The 19,750-nt window shown below is 34.2% G+C and overlaps 1 pseudogene; it reads right to left on the reverse strand.

Moving 5' to 3' along the window:
- Positions 1 to 74: 74 nt before the first annotated feature.
- LOC107689265 (2-oxoglutarate and iron-dependent oxygenase domain-containing protein 3-like) lies at positions 75 to 17,267 on the reverse strand (annotated as a pseudogene).
- Between the last annotated feature and the right edge of the window lie 2,483 nt (positions 17,268 to 19,750).

A 19,750-nucleotide genomic window follows, 5' to 3' on the forward strand; every position in this document is an offset into this window, starting at 1 on the left:
CAAATTAGGCATCAGCCAAAATTCATGAATCATCACATATGAGTAGAGCAAACACACTTCTTCCTATTATAATAAAGCTGATGCATGCATTTGAATAACAAGCATTAAATGTATAAGCGGAATCAGGATTTGTCTAAAAAGGCTAAAAATGCAAGTTTACCCTTGTGTTGTTCCCTAAAATTCACCACAGGTTTTGAAAGATTCATAACATGGTATAAAAACAAACTACTGAGAAGATTTTGATTGTTACATGAGAGAAGTAACAACGTTCTGCTTTGAATTTCACTTCAACTCACACAACAGAGAGAGCACTCAGTTTTGGGCCGTGGGTCTGTAAACAGAGAAGCCAATTAGCTGTTACATCTCAAAACAAGCTGTCAAAAACGAATGTGTTGTGACTGGCTGAACTTGACTTTCACCACATAATGTCAGTGTAATTAAATCCAACACCGTCAAAGGAGGGAATGTTTTTGCAAAAGCTCATCAGACACGCAATACAAAATTTCATACTTGGCACTGGACAGTTAAAGAGACCTTAGAATAAAAGACATACAAAGTAAACTTTGCTTCTGTCTTTGAATATTGTAACACTATTTTATCAAAGATATCAAAAAGGTTTTCTTTTAAAACTTTCACACAAGTAGGAATGCATTGCTGAAGGAATGAAATATTCTTTGGGTATCGGATACATTGATGTTTCATTAATAGCATAAGTAGTTTTTGAAAGTAATTCTACAAAGAACATTTTTCAGGTGGCGACATAAACAGAAATATCTTCCGGCTGTTCTCTCATCCCACTTGTGCCTCCTGTCTAGACAGTGATTTAGCTATAATAATCTAAAAGATCTTAAAGAGTGAAGCACAGCCAGGAAAGAAGCACCTTCAGAACAAAAGTCAAGATGCGTGTCAATTCAAGTAAATCTCCTGAAAATACAAAACGGCATTTAAATTAAAAACCTAAAGGAGACAAAACCCAATTGAGCACAGAAAATCCCAAACATTTTTCTAACGGGACAATAAAAGTTTTTTATGCCATGACTGTTGCTTCAGCATTTTCCTGTGTGTTTGCCCTAGGGTTCCTGTCACTCTTCTGTCCCTTTGAGCCAGGTGGATCCTACGGCAGGGAGGGGTTATCAATGGCATAATTGGGGTCACATGTGAAGGACACCGTAATGGCATATCGCGTACCCCAAGGGACCTTCTCCACATGATGGAGGTTCTCAGAACCGGATGAGAAGAATGACACCCGACCTGCAGGAGATGAAAGAAGATGGGCATTGACAGAGAGAAACAGGAGAACGGTTGAAGTGATGTGCTGAAAAACTGAATATGAAGTAGGCTAACGTCTGTCTAAAGTCAATCAACAATGTTCAGATCGTAAGGATTTTTTTTTTTTTTTGCTCCCATGATTGGCAGTTTAAAATGTAGTTTTAAGCTGTATCTGAAGTTAAATGTTTGAGTGCAGTAAATCTGAATGTAGATGGAAAGTGGTTCCAAAGCATCTCTAAAAATACAAGTCAGTGCTGGGATAATTATTAAATGTCCTAATTATAATTGGTTGGACTGCTGATTTCATTTTAAGAAGCAAGACCTTTGCTAAATTTGATATTTATGTAAATTACCACCATTATGTCTGCCTGGTACTGACCTGTGTAGACCATTCTTGATCATGAAGGTTGTACTGAATCTCATTAAATGTTCATGTTTCTTTGAAAAGCTGACTTTCAGAAGTGGAAATGCATGTGTAAAATTCTATGAATAAATGCTGTATGTTGGACTGCACTGCTGGTGGAATATCCATAATGCAACATAGATCCTTCAAGCTGGAGGAAAGCTTGGGGAAATCGTAAGTGTTAGGCAATGCAATTAGAACTGTGTAATGAAAACAGATGGAAGGGATAACGCAATACATGTTAAAGCAGAGAAAATGGCTAACAGAAATATGCTCTGTGATTTAGGAATGTCAACAAAGTATGATTTTGTAATGCACTAACCAACACAGCAGTGCCATAGAAGAGCAAATGAGTTCTCAATGTGTTGATTATAAAAACATGGGCCAAAGCTATTTTACATAATGCCCCTGCTTAAAAAAGAAAAACAAAGACTATAACTAGATATTAAAATAATAATTTACACCTATGCAAATTTGAATACTGTTTGCAATACCCCAAAATCCCCAGCTGAGCAAGAAACCAAAGTCTTTTCATTAACATGTCAGTGCTTAATGTGCTTGATATTACAATTGAAATCCATTCATTTATTATTACCCATGTTCAGAAAATATGTAAGCAGGCGAACAGTTACATAACTAAGAGATAGAAAATAAAATACAACAAGGATTTTTTATATTAATTTATAATAAACTTAGAACCAGTTCCATTTACATCAAAAAAGTATTTAATGATTGAACACAGCAGTATATTTTATTAATATTACATTAATTTAATATGACAACATTCTGACAGGGTTTGATACAGAAGAATGACATTTATGAACCAGTTCTTTCTTGTGAATCAACATAAAGCCCAATTTGATTCTTTTTAGAGAATCAAATAGCATTTATACTCTTAAGAATTCTGTAAAAGTCTGTATAAACACACCTTTGGCATTAATGGTTTTAAATGTATTTATTATTGAAAACATCTAATAATTTGGTGATGGAATGACATTTATTTTTTCCCCAAATATCCATTCCTTAAAATGACTAAAATAATCATTAAATGGAACCATTAACCTATCATCATTATTAAAAGGAATCTTTAAATCTTTAATTTTTTATCTTTAGGTTGTCTATAGCATTTATGACAATGATTACCAATAATAATAACTAATCCTATGACAATATGTCTGTTCTGTCAATATGAAAAACAGTCTTACTATAAATCAATACCGTTTATCCACCTCATTATTGATTCTAGATACAAACCATTTAGATTAATTGTTACATTGAGTAAATTACATTCTGATGGTATGATTCAGCAGGAGGAAAAGCATTTTTTTTAAACGAGATATTTTCAGCAAAAACATCCCTCCATAAAATGTTAGATTTCACAGTGACCCATGCAGGTTAAAGCTGGAAGGAAGTTATTAAAAACCGCATGCTGCCTCCATGTTAATTAGCCAAGTGTAATCCTGTACACTTCAACTGAAGGTGCATAAGGAGACATTTGCGGAACAGGATATTTATGCAAATTACCTCCATTGTGTCTGCCTCATTCTGGCCTTGTTGACCAATTCTGATTGTGAAAGTTCCATTGAATATCATTAAAATATTACAATATTACTGTGCGTTTGAGAAGATGACAGTAGGATCAGTATGGATGTGTAAATAACGTACTGCATCACGTTGCTGGAGGAAAGTGTATAATACCATAAAACCTGCAAGATGGAAGAATGTCTAAGGACTTCTGGAGTATTAGGCTGGGAAATTTTAAATCCTGATTACAGTGTTTGCATGGAAATTAGGAGATGAATGATATCATGCACAAGAGAAACTGGCAAAAACAAAACAAGGTTCAATACTTTAGAAATTTAACAAATTGACAAATTAAGCATGAAAGGCTCAGAGAAGAGCACAGGGTTTGCCAGCATGTTGTCATGTAACTTGGTTCACTGCTAAACAATAAAATGGCAATTATTTCAGAGTTCCTAATGATATGATTTGATAAGTGTTTCCATGGAGAGTAGTTTAATCAGAAGTGAAAAGAATACTTAGAGTGGAAACAAGGGAACATTTCCCTTGTCAATAGAAAAAAGCTGCATATGATCTAGTCTGTGAATCAATGTGCTTATAAAACGTGAAGCTTGTGTATGTTTAGGCAGGCACGTGCACAGATAGAGAGAAGTGCCCTTTTGGACATTTTTTATTTAGTATTTTAGTGTTATTTGGTCCATGGCATGAATTTTCAATTGAATGTGTGATCCAAGTTCTAATTCTGCAAGATTGCACACGTTTTTTTGACATCCCTTGTCACAGCTACCACAATTAATAACACGTAAACTGAGCACCTTGCAAAGCAGCATCCACAGAATTTTACATTTTTTGGCGAACTATGCCTTTAACAAAAAGTAAGCTAGTCTAGTGTTGGCATAAAGTGTTGTGCAAGATTGGAAATGCCACCAAAATTAATAAAAAAGCCCCCAAAATTCACAAGCAAGAGTTATTTTTTTGCATATTTCAAGGCATACACTCTTAAAAACAAAGGTGCTTCACGATGCCATAGAAGAACCTTTTTGTCTAAATGGTTCCATAAAGAACCTTCAACATCTGAAGAACCTTTCTGTTTCACAAAAGGTTCTTTGTGGTGAAAAAAGGTTCTTCAGATTATAAAAAGATAAGAAAGAGATGGTTCTTTAAAGAACCTTTGACTGAATGGTTCTTTGTGGAACCAAAAATGGTTCTTCTATGGCATCGCTGTGAAGAACCTTTTGAAGCACCTTTATTTTTAAGAGTGTATTTTGGCCACCAAATGAACTGACTTGCCTAAAGGGGCTTACTATTGGGATACATAAGTTTAAATAAAGTTTAAATGCAAAAAAAAAACATATGAGAAACCCTTTAAATGCATGCCGTAAAGACATGACAGACAGCTACAGGTATTTCACCACTTCAAGGTCTTCTGCTTTTAAAAAAAGTGTCCTTATATATCAAATTTGCATATCAAATACTACTGCACCGATTTCCTTTCGTCTGCCTGAACACAGCTGAAAATACAGGCTTTTGTTTTTCCACCTGACAATAAAAACGCACCTGTCTCCTCCTTTAAACTCCTCATCTGGTTCTAACCGTATGAGGCTCTTGCTGGCTAAGAGCACGTTGCACCTCTGTGACTCTCAAATCAGGATATGCAGCTGTGATCCCAGAGGGTTCATCCAGCGCCAGGCGTCAATTTTCCCAGTGTGACAAAACTAAAGTGATCCCCCATCTCCCCCCCCCCATTCCAATCTTCTAACTTTAGCGCTGTGTGCCTCAACAGGCCAATACCTCTCCTGCTCGCATCCATCATAAAAGAGGGAGGTTGATTGTCAGTCTAGTTCTAATTACAGCCTGTTCGACAGAGTTATCCATCAGACTAAGTGTGTGTGTGTCTAACAATGATTCATTTTATGCAAAAATTAAGTAATGCATATAAAATTGCGTGTCTATGTGTTTATACACACACACACAATTAAATATAATTATCGATATTTACATAAATAAAAATTAATGTTCTCAGTGAAGATCAGGGCTCATCAGCCACACCTGATGGATAATCAACACACCGACAGAGCTCACTGCTTCTGCCACCCAGTGAACAGGAACACGTTCCAGCTGCTTCATCCAAAACAATGTATCCTAATTCATTTCAAACTGGAAGCAGACATTCAAACTCATCACCCTAGCTGGAGATGGGGCACAACGGGAGGGAGAAATCCAAAGCTGCAAACATTGGGGTCTGATGAATAATGCATTATGGGTATTTTAAGCCAAGAAGCGGTTACTGATGCTAAAAAAAAGCCAAACAAAACATATAGCAAAAGAAAAGCTACTTTCTTTTAATTCTTATATATATATATGGATCATATGGATCGATAGATAATTATTTATATCTATATGTCTATACACATACGTGCAAAAGCATATTTTACATGCAGACACCTGCCATCTCTCTTTAATGGGCTCAGAGAGCACTACGTGATCAAAAGTCACGCTACGTGGCAAAACACCTCTCATCATGTGGGCGAAGATTTTAAAAGAAAGGAGCCTGACAGTTTCTATCATCATTGTATGACACCACTTTATCCGAGTGCAGCTTAACCGAGTTGGAAAATAGCAGACATTATCCACTCAAAAGTGACAGATCCTAATAAAGAGCTGAAAGGTAAATGAATTCACATGCATGAGCCAGCTTCTCCATGCAGACCAAATAATCAGGCAGCTATTCATGGATCACGTCATCATGGGGACATTATCAAAATGCCAGGCTGTGAAAACAAAACAATTATTCCATGAAGCAGGTATGTAAAACAAGTCATAAAGAGCATTTGGAGTGTGGCTGTAATCGGTGCAATACAGGAGAGAGTCTTAACGAAATCCCATGTTACTGCATGGTGATATAAAAATGAAAAAGTGATAATTAATGCTAATGCTTTCGCACTTCAATGTAACTGCTGAGTCACTTATATGATTCTTTAAATTGACTCCGTTGTGCGAAAGAACCTCAGTGGTACCAATTACTAACCTCATAAAGTTTATACACTCTACCTGCAATGAATCTTCATGACAGATTAACTGGTTTTAGTACTTATCCCTTGTGTCTTTCTACAGTAGGTACACTGGATCTTGCTAATTAAGATGCAGTTTTCCCTCCCAATAGAATTCAAAGCATGGAAACTTTACACACGTTATACAAAACAATCAATCACTCATTCTGTTTTGCACATTATTTTCTGCATTAGGCACAGTTACCAGGCAGAGCATGACTGATATTAATTTAAGCAGACATAACACCATGTCTTGCAAGAGGTCATTTGAATACTCGGGAGCATAGAAATGAATAAAACTGCCAGTGGGCATTAGGTGTAAATAAATAAAAAAAATATTTTATTTAATCAAAAATAGTAATTTAAAGTTAAAATATATTAGTTAAAATATCTGTTTTCTATTTTATATATATATATATATATATATATGTTTTCTATTTAAATATACAGTATATGCTAATTTGGTGCTCAATTAACATTTCTTATCATCAATGTTGCAAACAGCTGTGCTGCTTAATATTATTGTCGAAATAGTTTTTTAAGGATTCTTTGATTAATAGAAAGTTCAAAAGTGCAGCAATTACTTGAAATATAATTTTTCTTTGTAAAAATGCAAACAGATGTCATCTAATAAGTACAAATAATTATTTTACAAAAATTAACATTTAATCATGCCAATAATCTGCATTTTACTCCAATTTACCATGCTGATTAATTAGCATATAATTTAATTAATCACATTAATATTGGTTTTATACTGACAGTCCTAATTAAAACATTATCATGCTTGAACAATGCATTACTTTTATGTTTTTTTTTATAAACCCAGATGGTGTGTGTGATATTGTTTGTACTGTATTTACCAGCGCGTGGCTTCACCGTCCTGTTGCTACTGGGGTCCATGAAGACAAACCGTCCACCACCGAACTCCAACCCATAATCAGACAAGTAGAGCAAAGACGTGTAGTCAAAGGATCCATAAGTCTCCTGTTAGAAAAATATGCACTTTTAAAAAAAAACATGAACATTTCTTTCCCTTAAAACCTCAAACAAATCTCAGCATGAGCCTAAAGCAGTAATTCGGAGGTTTTAATAATTAATCTTGCTTAGTGGAATTTTAATTTTGTACTCGAGGGGAACAGGGTGAACAAAACTGATCATGATCTCCTGATGTGTTAAGAGCTAACACATCAAGCTAATCTCTGACTGACAGTTTCATTATTCATCAATTTATTTAGAATTGATGCAATTTGTGTAATGTAGAAAATCTCCAAAAAAAAAAAAACTAAAGTAAAGCCTAAAATTTCCTGGCTTAACGAAAAACAGTGTAGCATTTAACAGCATCCCTGGGACTTTAAACTCTGCTCTGCTTTACGAGGGGAATCTCTTTAGTGATCCCAAACCACACAGGCGTCACTTCTCAGCATGTCGGATCACACTTTTAACTACTTTAATCAAATTTAGAGTTTAAGACTGGCAGTCTTCTGGCGGCCGCCCATTATTTCCAGTGGTTTTTCAGAGACGGATTAATGAAGAATATTCCATACACCTACCGCAGAGGGAGCACATTCAGCATTTGAGACACTTATTTGTTTTATTACTCTACCAATGCCAAAATATCATCCCACAAGGACAAACCCGACCAGCACAGCACATTATCACTATGGCGTAATGCATTTCTGTCTAAACACGAACTGATTCAAGTGAATTGTAAACTGTATAAGCAAATGACAGATTATGACTTATTCAAAAACAAACCAATAGGTGCAGCTACAAACTACAATGACCTTTGGATAATCTGTTTATCTGTGTGCCTCTCATGCAACATGAAGAAATTCAAAACACTAAAGCAATTCATCTTTAATGTAAGCAGTTTATTCCTCTGATGTGTTACAGCCAAGCATGTAAACCTTGCCTGCAATGTGAAATGATCACCCTGATGGCCACATTCATAAATGTGCAACCTACATCAAAGCTGTATTTCTAAAACCGGACATAAATGAACTTGAACTGATTTTAGATCCCCTCAAGACCTCATTTCAACAGCTCAAAAGTGAAGTAGGAACATTACGCTTTGTTTCAAAAATAAATCATGTCTTTTAAAGGCAATGTTGTTATGATAAAAGCGATTTTAGGCCTGGCCAAATAAAGAGTTCAGGACCAAACTGTGCTGCACCAAACATAATTGTTTTGGATACAAACCTTGCTGAGCATTTCCATCTCTAATGCATGAGAAATTGAGAATAGCCTCAAATATGTTTAAACCATATGGGCCAGTGGCGTACTGCAAGTCTTGGGCCCCTCCTGGGGCTCGTTATGCATGAATATTTGTAATTGTATTTGATTAAGACAGATAGTTGTGTTATTTTGGGCAATTTAGCCCCTCTCTTAAATAATTATTTTTATTTTTCCAATCTGGTGCTGAAATATTTTTTATTAATGTAACAAGTCAGTGTAAACGTCACATAAATCAGCATTCATCTGCGCAAACCAATATATCAACATTCAAGCATGTGATTCATTGTTTCCCGTGATTGGGATTCCTGTATAAACACATTTAAGCCATATCTGTGCGGCAATAAAAGTCAGTGTACATGTATATTGGCCACTTTCAAATCAAATTCAAACATTTTATACTGTAACTGGTTCATGAAGCCGTGCACCACTGGGCTGTGGGGATCTCCCATACACCAGTTATTGAGGCTGAGTACCAATTAATTTCATATCTGTAATAATTAGCTGATGTGTGGTTACATCATGAATATAATATTAATCTAGTTCCATTATTCATATCTAAATCCCTTTGCTTTTGCTTTAAATATTTGCTTTTCTAGACAAGTATTTAAAGTTCTGCTTTATTTCAAGTCACTGAACTAATTTGATGTGAAACATTATTTATTTATAAATGTCAGCTTTGCAATAATATGGCCTATTAAAGCTAGTTCAAAACATCTGGGCGCTTGTGCATGGAGATATTTTGGTCCATGTTCTGAGGGAACCAATGTGATTGGCAGTTTCAGAACACTGGTCATAGAGTAAACATTAGGAGTTCTTGAACATTCCTGGGATATGAGTTGAAAGTTAGATGCTAAAATGTTCTTGGATGTGCATGTTACCTTATCGATATGTGGGTGCCAGTACTCATCATGAGTGTTTTTGGCAGAGGTGCTGTTGATGCGAGAGAAGAAGGTGGGCTTGGTGAGGTATATCTGTTTGGTGTCCAGACCAAACGTCTCTGCTATTGCCTTTTGAATTCGGCTACAGACATCCCTGGTTTAAAACAGAGCACATAAAATTTCTTTATATAGTAGACATTTGCTTGTGGTACTTTTATTCTTCCATATCCATAATAGGTATTATAAAACCACAGCTTTTCAAAGCCAACTAGTTGGTGGGCTGCCACAAAGACCAGCTGACTAATCGTTAAGGAAACCCTGAATAATTAGGTTTGCATCAGGTAAACCTGACACATTCTTTTGTTCAAAACAGTAGAACTATTTTTAACTTGACACACCATCTTAAAAATGCAATGCTCATTAAAACAGAGCACATAAAATTTCTTTATATTGTAGACATTTGCTTGTGGTACTTTTATTCTTCCATATCCATAATAGGTATTATAAAACCACAGCTTCTCAAAGCCAACTAGTTGGTGGGCTGCCACAAAGACCAGCTGACTAATCGTTAAGGAAACCCTGAATAATTAGGTTTGCATCAGGTAAACCTGACACATTCTTTTGTTCAAAACAGTAGAACTATTTTTAACTTGACACACCATCTTAAAAATGCAATGCTCATGGTGTAAAATGCTAAAAAAAAGCATGATCTACAACGAAAATGACCAAAGATGTCTGTCTGAATGTGTATAACTAAAGTGGCACAGCTAAATGGATTATTAAAATAAAGCACCACCACTACAAATATTAAAGGAAAAGTTAACCTATAATTAAAAACATTATTTTTTTATTTTAATTTTTATTATTTTATTTTATTTTGAATGGAAATAAATAGTTTACCCTAAAATGAAAATTGGCTGAAAATGTACTCACCCTCAGGCCATCCAAGATGCAGACGAGTTTGTTCCTTCACCAGAACAGATTTGGGAAAAATGTAGCATTACACTTGCTCACCAATAGATCCTCTGCAGAGAGTCCTAACAGATGATAAAAACATCTCAATAATCCACATGTATCAATCTATCAATTAACATACTGTGAAGTGAAAACTTGTGTGTTTACAAGTAAAAACAATCCAAACAGTTCTAAACAAATATATTGGTGGATTTTAATGTGAGAGAAGAACAGGAACTTTTTAGATTTTTTATAATGGATTTGTTTCTTACAAACATGCAGCTTTTCACTTCACAAGTTGTTAATTGATGGGCTGGAGTTGTGTGGATTACTTGTGGAGCACTGTGATTCTTTTATCAGCTGTTTGGACTCTCATTCTGACGGCACCCATTCACTGCAGAGGATCCATTGGCGAGCAAGTGATGAAATGATACATTCCTCCATCTGTTCTGATGAAGAAACAAACTCCTCTACATCTTGGATGGCCTGAGGGTAAGTACATTTTTAACAAATTTTCATCTTTGTGTGAACTATACTTTTAAATTAAAAAATAAAATAAAATAAAATAAAATATTGGACTCATTCAATATTTGAGAATGGATTGATTTGGAATTTATAGAATTTTAGTTCAAACATTTCTACATCACTCACCTGTACAGTTCAAAATCTTCTGTAAAAACATCCCTTATCTCATTCTTAAAATATCTGGAGATTAAAAAAAACAAAAAAAAACAGATGGGTTCACTTAAGATAAAAATAAAAACCAGTATCAAACACACCACCTTAAACATTTGTAGGATGTCAGCCATTTAAAAACTGAATTGCTGCTGCCATATCAAAATACAGGCAACAACAAATTCACACACAGAAGACCAAAGTGTCACCGCAAGCGTGCCAATACATGCCAGCTGTACATGTTAACTGCCAGCACAGTACCAGCCTGTGTGTGGGCACCAAGGTGTAAACACATATAAAGACATGGGGAAAAACTCCATGTGTAAAAGATGAAGACATGATCTTTAGCAGCTGAAGCTAGAAAGTCATTCCATCATTGCTGCCATTGATTTCTGCTCTGCTCCTCAGGCCCAAGGGTATACTTTGATGTGCACATGAAACACACCTTGAGAAGTCTGATAGAGCTGTGATTCGAATAGATCAAGCTGTGGCTGAAGTTCAATTGGAGATGACTTCCTGTTAAGACTCTGTATGAAGTCACACAGCCTACTCACCTATAGATATTCACAAACTGCTTCCCCATCGACAACGCCCCAGAGTGAAGATCCAGGATGGAGGCATGTACACAACAAAAAGGAATAAAGACACATTCAAAGAGGAAACAGTCAATATTTGGCCAAAAAAAGCAATGTTTTCCCTAGTGTCTCTGGTTTGAATAAACTCCAAAGACAACCACTGAGGGCTTGCATCTACCCTGAGTGCTGGACTGCACTGCTGAGCTTGTTGTTATTCGTGCTCCATCATAAGGTCAACAGATGGACTCCTCTCAGTCCTGGTATCCCCTGCTCTCTGTCTTCACACACTTCATAAATCATCATGATGGGGCTGATCTCCTCTTAAAAACTCAGCAGGAACCTCTGTTAAACCCTCTTTTAGTTCACTGGTCACACTCTATAAAAGGCCTCTTTGCCTGGTAAGATCTCAAGACTAAGTTTCTACCTTGAAAATTTATTTTATGTAACATTAGATAATCTCTGTGTAATCCAGTGAGGTCAAAATAAAGTGAACACAAGTAATCTAGTCTTTATATAAGGGTCCAAAAGTCACCACAAGCAAACATGCTTTGATTTTTGTAACATTAAATGTATAAATACAAATTGTATTATCAGCATAGCAATTTGGGTGAAAAGTTGGAAAAGTGCACACTAACGTTCAAAAGTTTTTGTGAAACAATTTGTTTTTTTAAATAAATTAACACTTTTATTCAGCAAGGATGCATTAAATTAATCAAAAGTGACAGAACTTTGATAAATAATCTCTATTTCAAATAAATGCTGTTCTTTTGAACTTTCTATTCATAAAAGCATCCTGAAAAAGTACCATGGTTTCCACAAAAATATAAATCAGCACAACAGCTTTCAATATTAATAATAATAATACAAAATGTTTCTTGAGTACCAAATCAGCATATTAGAATGATTTCTGAGGGATTATGTATTTCACATAATGTATTACAGACTTAAGTAATTGCTGCTGAAAATTAGGCTTTGCCATCACAAGAATAAATTACATTTTTTAACATATTAAAACAGTTATTTTATTACCAGTAGTGGTGAGCATAAGAGACTTCATTCAAAAGCATTTTAAAAAATGTGTACCTACCCAAAACTTTTGAACAGTAATGTACATGAATTTCAAAATATCTATTTTTTTTGGTTTAATTAGATTAGATTAGATTCGATTCCTTTATTGTCATTGCACAGAGTACAACGAAATTAAGTAGTAAACCTTAGTGTTATTCACACATAACATCAAAAGGTGTTGGAACAGTATTAATTAAAAAAGTGCAGGATCTAAGAAAAATAAATATATACAACAATAGGACAATGTGATAAAAAGATACAATATGATACAATGGCATAGCAGCTTTTGACAATTGGAACAGTATTAATTAAAAAAGTGCAGGATCTAATAAAAATAAATATATACAACAATAGGACAATGTGATAAAAAGATACAATATGATACAATGGCATAGCAGCTTTTGACAAATGTATTCAAGCTAACATGAATATTTTATGATTATGTTATCCAATCTGATTTGGGACTGCTCCAAAGAACATCTTTTTGCACAAGAATATTAAAAGATCAGGTATCACAAACTGCTTAAATTATCCTTTAGGAACATTTTAAATGTAAAAGATATTATAAAAATGGTACCTCTTAAAAAAAAAATCAACAATTTTCAACAAGTTCAATGCCACTCAAAGCCACTATACCATCATCTACAAATCAATCAAACTAGCTGCTTAACGGTCTCAAATTAAGAAGCTATTTATAACAGCAGATGTAACATTTTAACCAATACTGGACTTTAGATTCAGTCTAAATTGTATCTGGTTTGTTTTATTTTACAATATGGTTTAGGTCTCAGCACCACATGTACATATCAACAATGGTCTTTTCCAGTATTTTCCCATTAAGCAGCAGAGTGATGAACTGGTGAGCTGAGCTTAATCCGATGCTAATGCAAAATGCAATTTCAACAACCACTGAGAATGTCACATGTTGTTCCTATCAAACACAGGACAGTTGCTTCTAGAATCTACCACAGATCATATGTGAATTTTCTCAAACGCACTCTTAATGAGAGTGCTTTCCTGTGGAATCTCAATCATACCAAACAATACAGTGCCATCTAGACACATAATGGAAAAGAAGTTTGCTTTTGAATTCTAGCTGAAGTCAAAAACATAGTGTGTACTGCCCTCTTGTGTTCTTAAGCAGCTGCTTCCATGATAGACTAGCATGCCATTATTTGTTTTAAACACAGATGCAAGCAAGCATTTGAATTGAAAAGTGTTTACTCACACCACCATCTGAGCCAGCAAGTGATAAGCCCCGTTCGGCTAACCTGTGAAATAAGAGGAGAATATACATGTATTTATGCATGTACACTACCATTACAACGTTTGGGGACACTAAGATGACAGAAATCAATAGATTTATTACTCAGGGATGCATTAAATTGATCAAAAATGACAGTAAAGACATTTATAATGTTACAAAAGATTTCTATTTTAAATTAGTGCTGAAATTTAGACGTTTCTATTTATCAAAGCATCTTGAAAAAAAATATTAAAACAATTAAAATAATTTATATAATACAAAAATTATAAAACAAAAGTATTCCACAAAAGTTATGAAGAGTAAAATAAGTATATAAATAAAATAAAATATTAAGAGTGAAGAGCAATAAAAGTAAGAGTAATAAAATTAAATAAAAAATATTTAATATTTTCAACATTGGTACACTAAAAAATATATTTTGAAACCATTTTCACTCAGAAATTGCTAGTAAATGTCAAAATTAATTTCAAAAAAATGTCAAGTAACACGTTGAATAAAAAAATGGAATTCTGAAGTAAAAGAAAGAAAATAATATTTTCGTGTATAACATACTCCAATCTTTTATTTTATTTTCACAATTAATTGTTTGGCAGCACTAATATATAGTATAATTTTGAGAAACACTGACATTGTGAAACACTGGCTTTGCCATTACAGAAATAAATATATTTTAAAATGTATAATTGGAAAAGGAAACCAGTTAATTTAAATTGTAATAATATTTCACAGTATTACTGTTTTATTGTATTTTTAATAAAAAATAAATGCAGCCTTGGTGAGCATAGGAGACTTCATACCGACCCCAAACTTTTTCACCAGCAGTGAATATATCAAGATGTTTGTCAGTGTGCATGTGTACCTTCTAAGCTTCTGCGCCTCCTCCAGTCACAACACTGTCTGAAATGGCTCTGCCGCATTTTGTTGGGGTGCAACCTAAGGACAGAATGCATTAGCCTTTCATATCGATTCATTAATTATGACCGCGATTAAAGTTACTGGCTCTATGCCCCTGCCAAATTCTCTCTTCAAACTTCATATTCGATGGCACACTCAGCGACGCAGCCTGCCCTGCAAAATGTACTGCATAATGACTCTGGAGTTTGTTCCAGCATCCTCTCAGAGAGGAGGTGCTGTCAGTCAGGCAATATTCACAGTGGGGTGTTCAATTGACAACAAAGCTGTACATCCAATCATATTCCACAGTATATAGCATTCTGGCACAAATTCATATGCCACTTGCTAGAATCCAGTAGGAATTCTTGGAGGAATTCGAAAGACCACAAACAGCTACGGTTAGCTTCAGGACAATATATTTTCTCTCTTTCCATTCTCTTTCCCAAAGCTTATTTACGCCTGTCGTAAAGAGAGTGGGATGAACTGGAGCCAAGGGAGCGCTTGTTAATCCCAGCGCTTGCTTTGTTCGTGGTGCCTACAGCTTTTTGAAGCAGGTGTGAGGTTCTGTAATGAGTCCTATGTGGGAGGCTTCAGACTGTCAATCACAGATCTGGCCTCCCACCAATTATCTAACTTCATGATTTAGACCAATGGAATGCACAGGCGTTGACTTTGTTCAACTAAAGCTTTCTATTCCTGGAAGTTGTTTGGAAACGTGTTTCCTCTGATCCAACAGTGCATTTTAGTTCAAAGGTTGCCCCAGTTATATTACACAGAGTTTTTGGAACAAAGATACAAATAGCAAAATAATAGCTGGATGCAGCTTAACCAATGCACTTACACACACTCACACTCAAAAAAATATTCTCTAGCTTTCTTAATAATCTGGCATTATGTACTATGAATATTGTTTGACAAATTGTTTTGTTCCTCTTATTTTCATTTACACACACTCACACTCAAAAAATTATTCTCTAGCTTTCTTAATAATCTGGCATTATGTACTATGAATATTGTTTGACAAATTGTTTTGTTCCTCTTATTTTAAGTCACTTTGCATACAAGTATCTGTTAAATGCATCAAAATAAATGTTAGACCCACCATCCACAAACAAGCTATTACCATACAGTGATCAGTCAAAGAGACCACATCCAATATGCACAAACTAAATTAGTATGTAGAGTACAACATTTTTTGTTAAGGAAAAATTATGTAATGTTTTATAAACACAATGATCTTCTCATGCACATAGCAAACCAGGCAACTGACTGAATAATCAGTCTAATAAATTACCTGTTTTTCATTTAAAGGAGAATGTAGTTTACATCAATACAAAGTCAAATATTTTCACAAACTTCTGGCAATAATTGTGCTTAAGAGGAAAAATCTTAATTTATATTTTATAAAATAATACATGCATGATTACATTTTTTTTCTATAAAATTAACAAGCAATACAAGCAAATGCTGTTTAAATGTCACTGCTAAAATCTATAAAATACTTGCAAGATGTCAAAATAATTGTATATATATACGTCATACTATAAAAATGAACTATTGCATTTTTTTTTATATATATATAAAAGTAACAAGCAACACAGGTAAATACATTTTAAATGCCACTTTCAAAAACCATAAATATACTGGCAAGGTAGCAAAAGACCAATTAGGTTCAATATGCAAATATTACAAAAACATTATTAAAAGGTCTGTTTAAATCAACATGCAATTTTGAAAAATCCCTATAACATTTCCAAAAAATACAAACCAAACCAAACACAATAATAATAATAATAATAATATATAATAAATAATAAAACAATAATAATAGTAATTTCCAGTAAATACTGCAGTATTGAGTGAGTGGACTTCAATGAATGGATGCATACCTGGGAAGAGCTTGTACTTCTTGTAGTCTTCAGAGCACTCAACTGTGAACACTCTAGGCTGAGTGAGGATCTCGCTTCTTGAAACCAATGTGTGTGTACTGTCAAGTCATCAGTCCATGTGAAATACATCCAGCTCACTAGTCCAGTGACTCCTGTCAGCAGCAACAGCGTGATCACGTTACCTCTCCAAGAGGAGGCCTGTCTCTGCGCATTTCCCCTGAATCAACACACACCATATGAATACAGAACACAGGTGCGATGGACTGTCAGGTGTGCATTGCTTAGTTTCATCTATTCATTTGACTGCCAGATTACACAACGAAATGAAAAAGTGAAATACACATTTATTCTGACATTATGTAGGGAGTATTTTGCATGTAAACAAGGATCTGAAGCAGCATCACTCATTAACCGCAGCAATGCAAAGTCAATGTGGGTTCATAAAGTTTCAGAAATTAAAAATCATTACCTCTTAATTTTATTTTAAATGGCGCTACTTTCTGGGTTTTTACTGATTCCTCGTCGCTGTGCAGTCATGTTTATTAATTATACCTGTCTGCGTGCATCAATATAACACGTGTATGGTTTCGTTTCATTCAGTGTTTGTCTACTGCACTGCCATATACAAGAATGTCGTGTCAAACGCTGGACATTTAGTGTGTCAAAATAAAAGTCTTTTATACAGCACAATATTTCAAATGTTATTTCTGGATGCTACTGGATGTAAAGTGTAACAGTTATTCATATAATTGATTCGAATTACTGAATCTATATTCGAAGGTTCAAAATATAAAAATAAAAAATTTCAGAAATGTATGTGGTTTTCATGTAATAATAATAATGTTTTATTTTTATAGCGCCTGTACCATGTACCTGAAGGTTTATTTCAAACTAAAGGTTAACCATTCACATTTATTCATACATAGGTTAGATCTATCTATCTATCCATCCATCACAAACTGCTGAGGGTGCTAAACCCAGTCAGTCCGAAATTATGAAATAATTATAGAAGCTCATTAAAATAAACTGTAGTATGGAATGGAAGAGAAAAACCCAGTCAGTCCGAAATTATGAAATAATTATAGAAGCTCATTAAAATAAACTGTAGTATGGAATGGAAGAGAAAAACCCAGTCAGTCCGAAATTATGAAATAATTATAGAAGCTCATTAAAATAAACTGTAGTATGGAATGGAAGAGAAAAACCCAGTCAGTCCGAAATTATGAAATAATTATAGAAGCTCATTAAAATAAACTGTAGTATGGAATGGAAGAGAAAAACCCAGTCAGTCCGAAATTATGAAATAATTATAGAAGCTCATTAAAATAAACTGTAGTATGGAATGGAATAAGAGAAACATACACTCATATCCACCCAACTAGTTAGGATGTTTAATTGTTGTTTTATTATTATTATTCATTTATTGTGATTATTTTTAATCCCATCACTTCGGTCTGCCCTCTGCTGTCATTAAATCTCTAAAACTAGAGAAACAAACTAATACTTAAACCCTTTGAAAAGTGGAACTTAAAATCTCCAGCTTTAAGCTTTTACATATTTATGTAATATTTTGAGGTTACTCTTTTTCTACTCGAATTTAATGTTTTAACCACAGCAAACAATATATTGGGTTGGGTTCTCATGAAATAATTTCCTTGTGATTTAGCACTCAATCCTAATGTATTTGTTGTGAAAATGCTCAACAAGAAAACACACACAGCAGAACAAACTTGCTTCCACACTAAGGAAATTGCCTGATTATATTCATGTACAAAGGATAATTTCCCCTAAAACCAAGAAATGTAATCAAAACACTTTAATTAGTGAACAGGCCAACTCATACAAAAATAAAAGTCATTTTCCTTGAACTGAAATCTGCTTGTACCAAGATTTCAATAATTGAGCTTTGGACAGAGCACTTTTGTGGACCACTTTTCACTGTTAGGCAAAAAAAAACAAAAAAAACATTACTTTCCAAAGTGTTTAATGTCTCACTAAATTCTCACTGTCAATGATCAATGCTAGATCGTAACTACAAATCAATCACAATCACATGCAGGAAGCTCTCAAATCAACACTGGACTTCAAAAAGTAATTTTAAAACATCATTCTCCCACAAGAAATTACTCTTTTGTTATTGAATATTTATAATTGCACACTAAACAGAATAAATGAAAACAAATTATTTTTCCAAAGGATACGTGAACGTATACATTTACAGGAAAACAATGAATTAAAAAAAAAATGTACAAAACATTGAATTTTAAAACAATATTGATGGTATTTAACTTATACAATAGTCTACTGCTGGCAAACTAGAAATGGAGTTTGCATTGAGATACTGATCTGAAAAGATCAGAAAAAACAACAAACAAACAAAAGAATGAACGAAAAAGAATAAACTTCAGTGCAGACATAAATGTGTGTTGGGGAAAAGGTTATTTTAATCAAAGAGGACTAAAACCTTTGTAGGATTGGGCCATTTAATATAACCACCCTACTTGGCAAACAGTACACTGTAAATACAAAACTGTAAAGACGGTATAATGCAAAAGTAAACGGCAAACAATACTCGATCGTACGAACTTAGAAAATAAATTTCTAGTGTGTGTGGTAATATGATTGGCAACTGTGCTTATTACAGAGCCTCTTCCTTACAGCCAAGTTCTTTTGAATCTCTCATCTATAACAATCATTTAGAATGTGCATCCATAAAATGAAGAAAAAAGGAAAAAGATATGCACTACTGCAAACAACCGATGAACTGCAGATAAAACCGAAACCCAAGAGTCTGTATCACAAAGTTGCTGTAATTAAAAAACTTTCAATGTAGAAGAGCTATACAGTTCTATATGACATTTTAGGATTTTATTGTAGTTGTACAACATTCCCTGATGGCCTGTGTTGGCCGTTGAGAGATACAGAGAAGAACAAAAATTCAGAGGATCAGAAAGATGAAATTGTCCATTTGAAAGAAAAGAAACATTAAAAACTCTCAAAGGGCATAAAAAGGTTGTAAACTTTGGTTCTTTATAAATTAAGTCTTCAAAAACATAACGTTAAAAAAAA

The sequence above is a fragment of the Sinocyclocheilus anshuiensis genome, unplaced genomic scaffold, assembly GCF_001515605.1.
Source record: "Sinocyclocheilus anshuiensis isolate Anshui unplaced genomic scaffold, SAMN03320099.WGS_v1.1 scaffold1443, whole genome shotgun sequence".
Taxonomy (NCBI): domain Eukaryota; kingdom Metazoa; phylum Chordata; class Actinopteri; order Cypriniformes; family Cyprinidae; genus Sinocyclocheilus; species Sinocyclocheilus anshuiensis.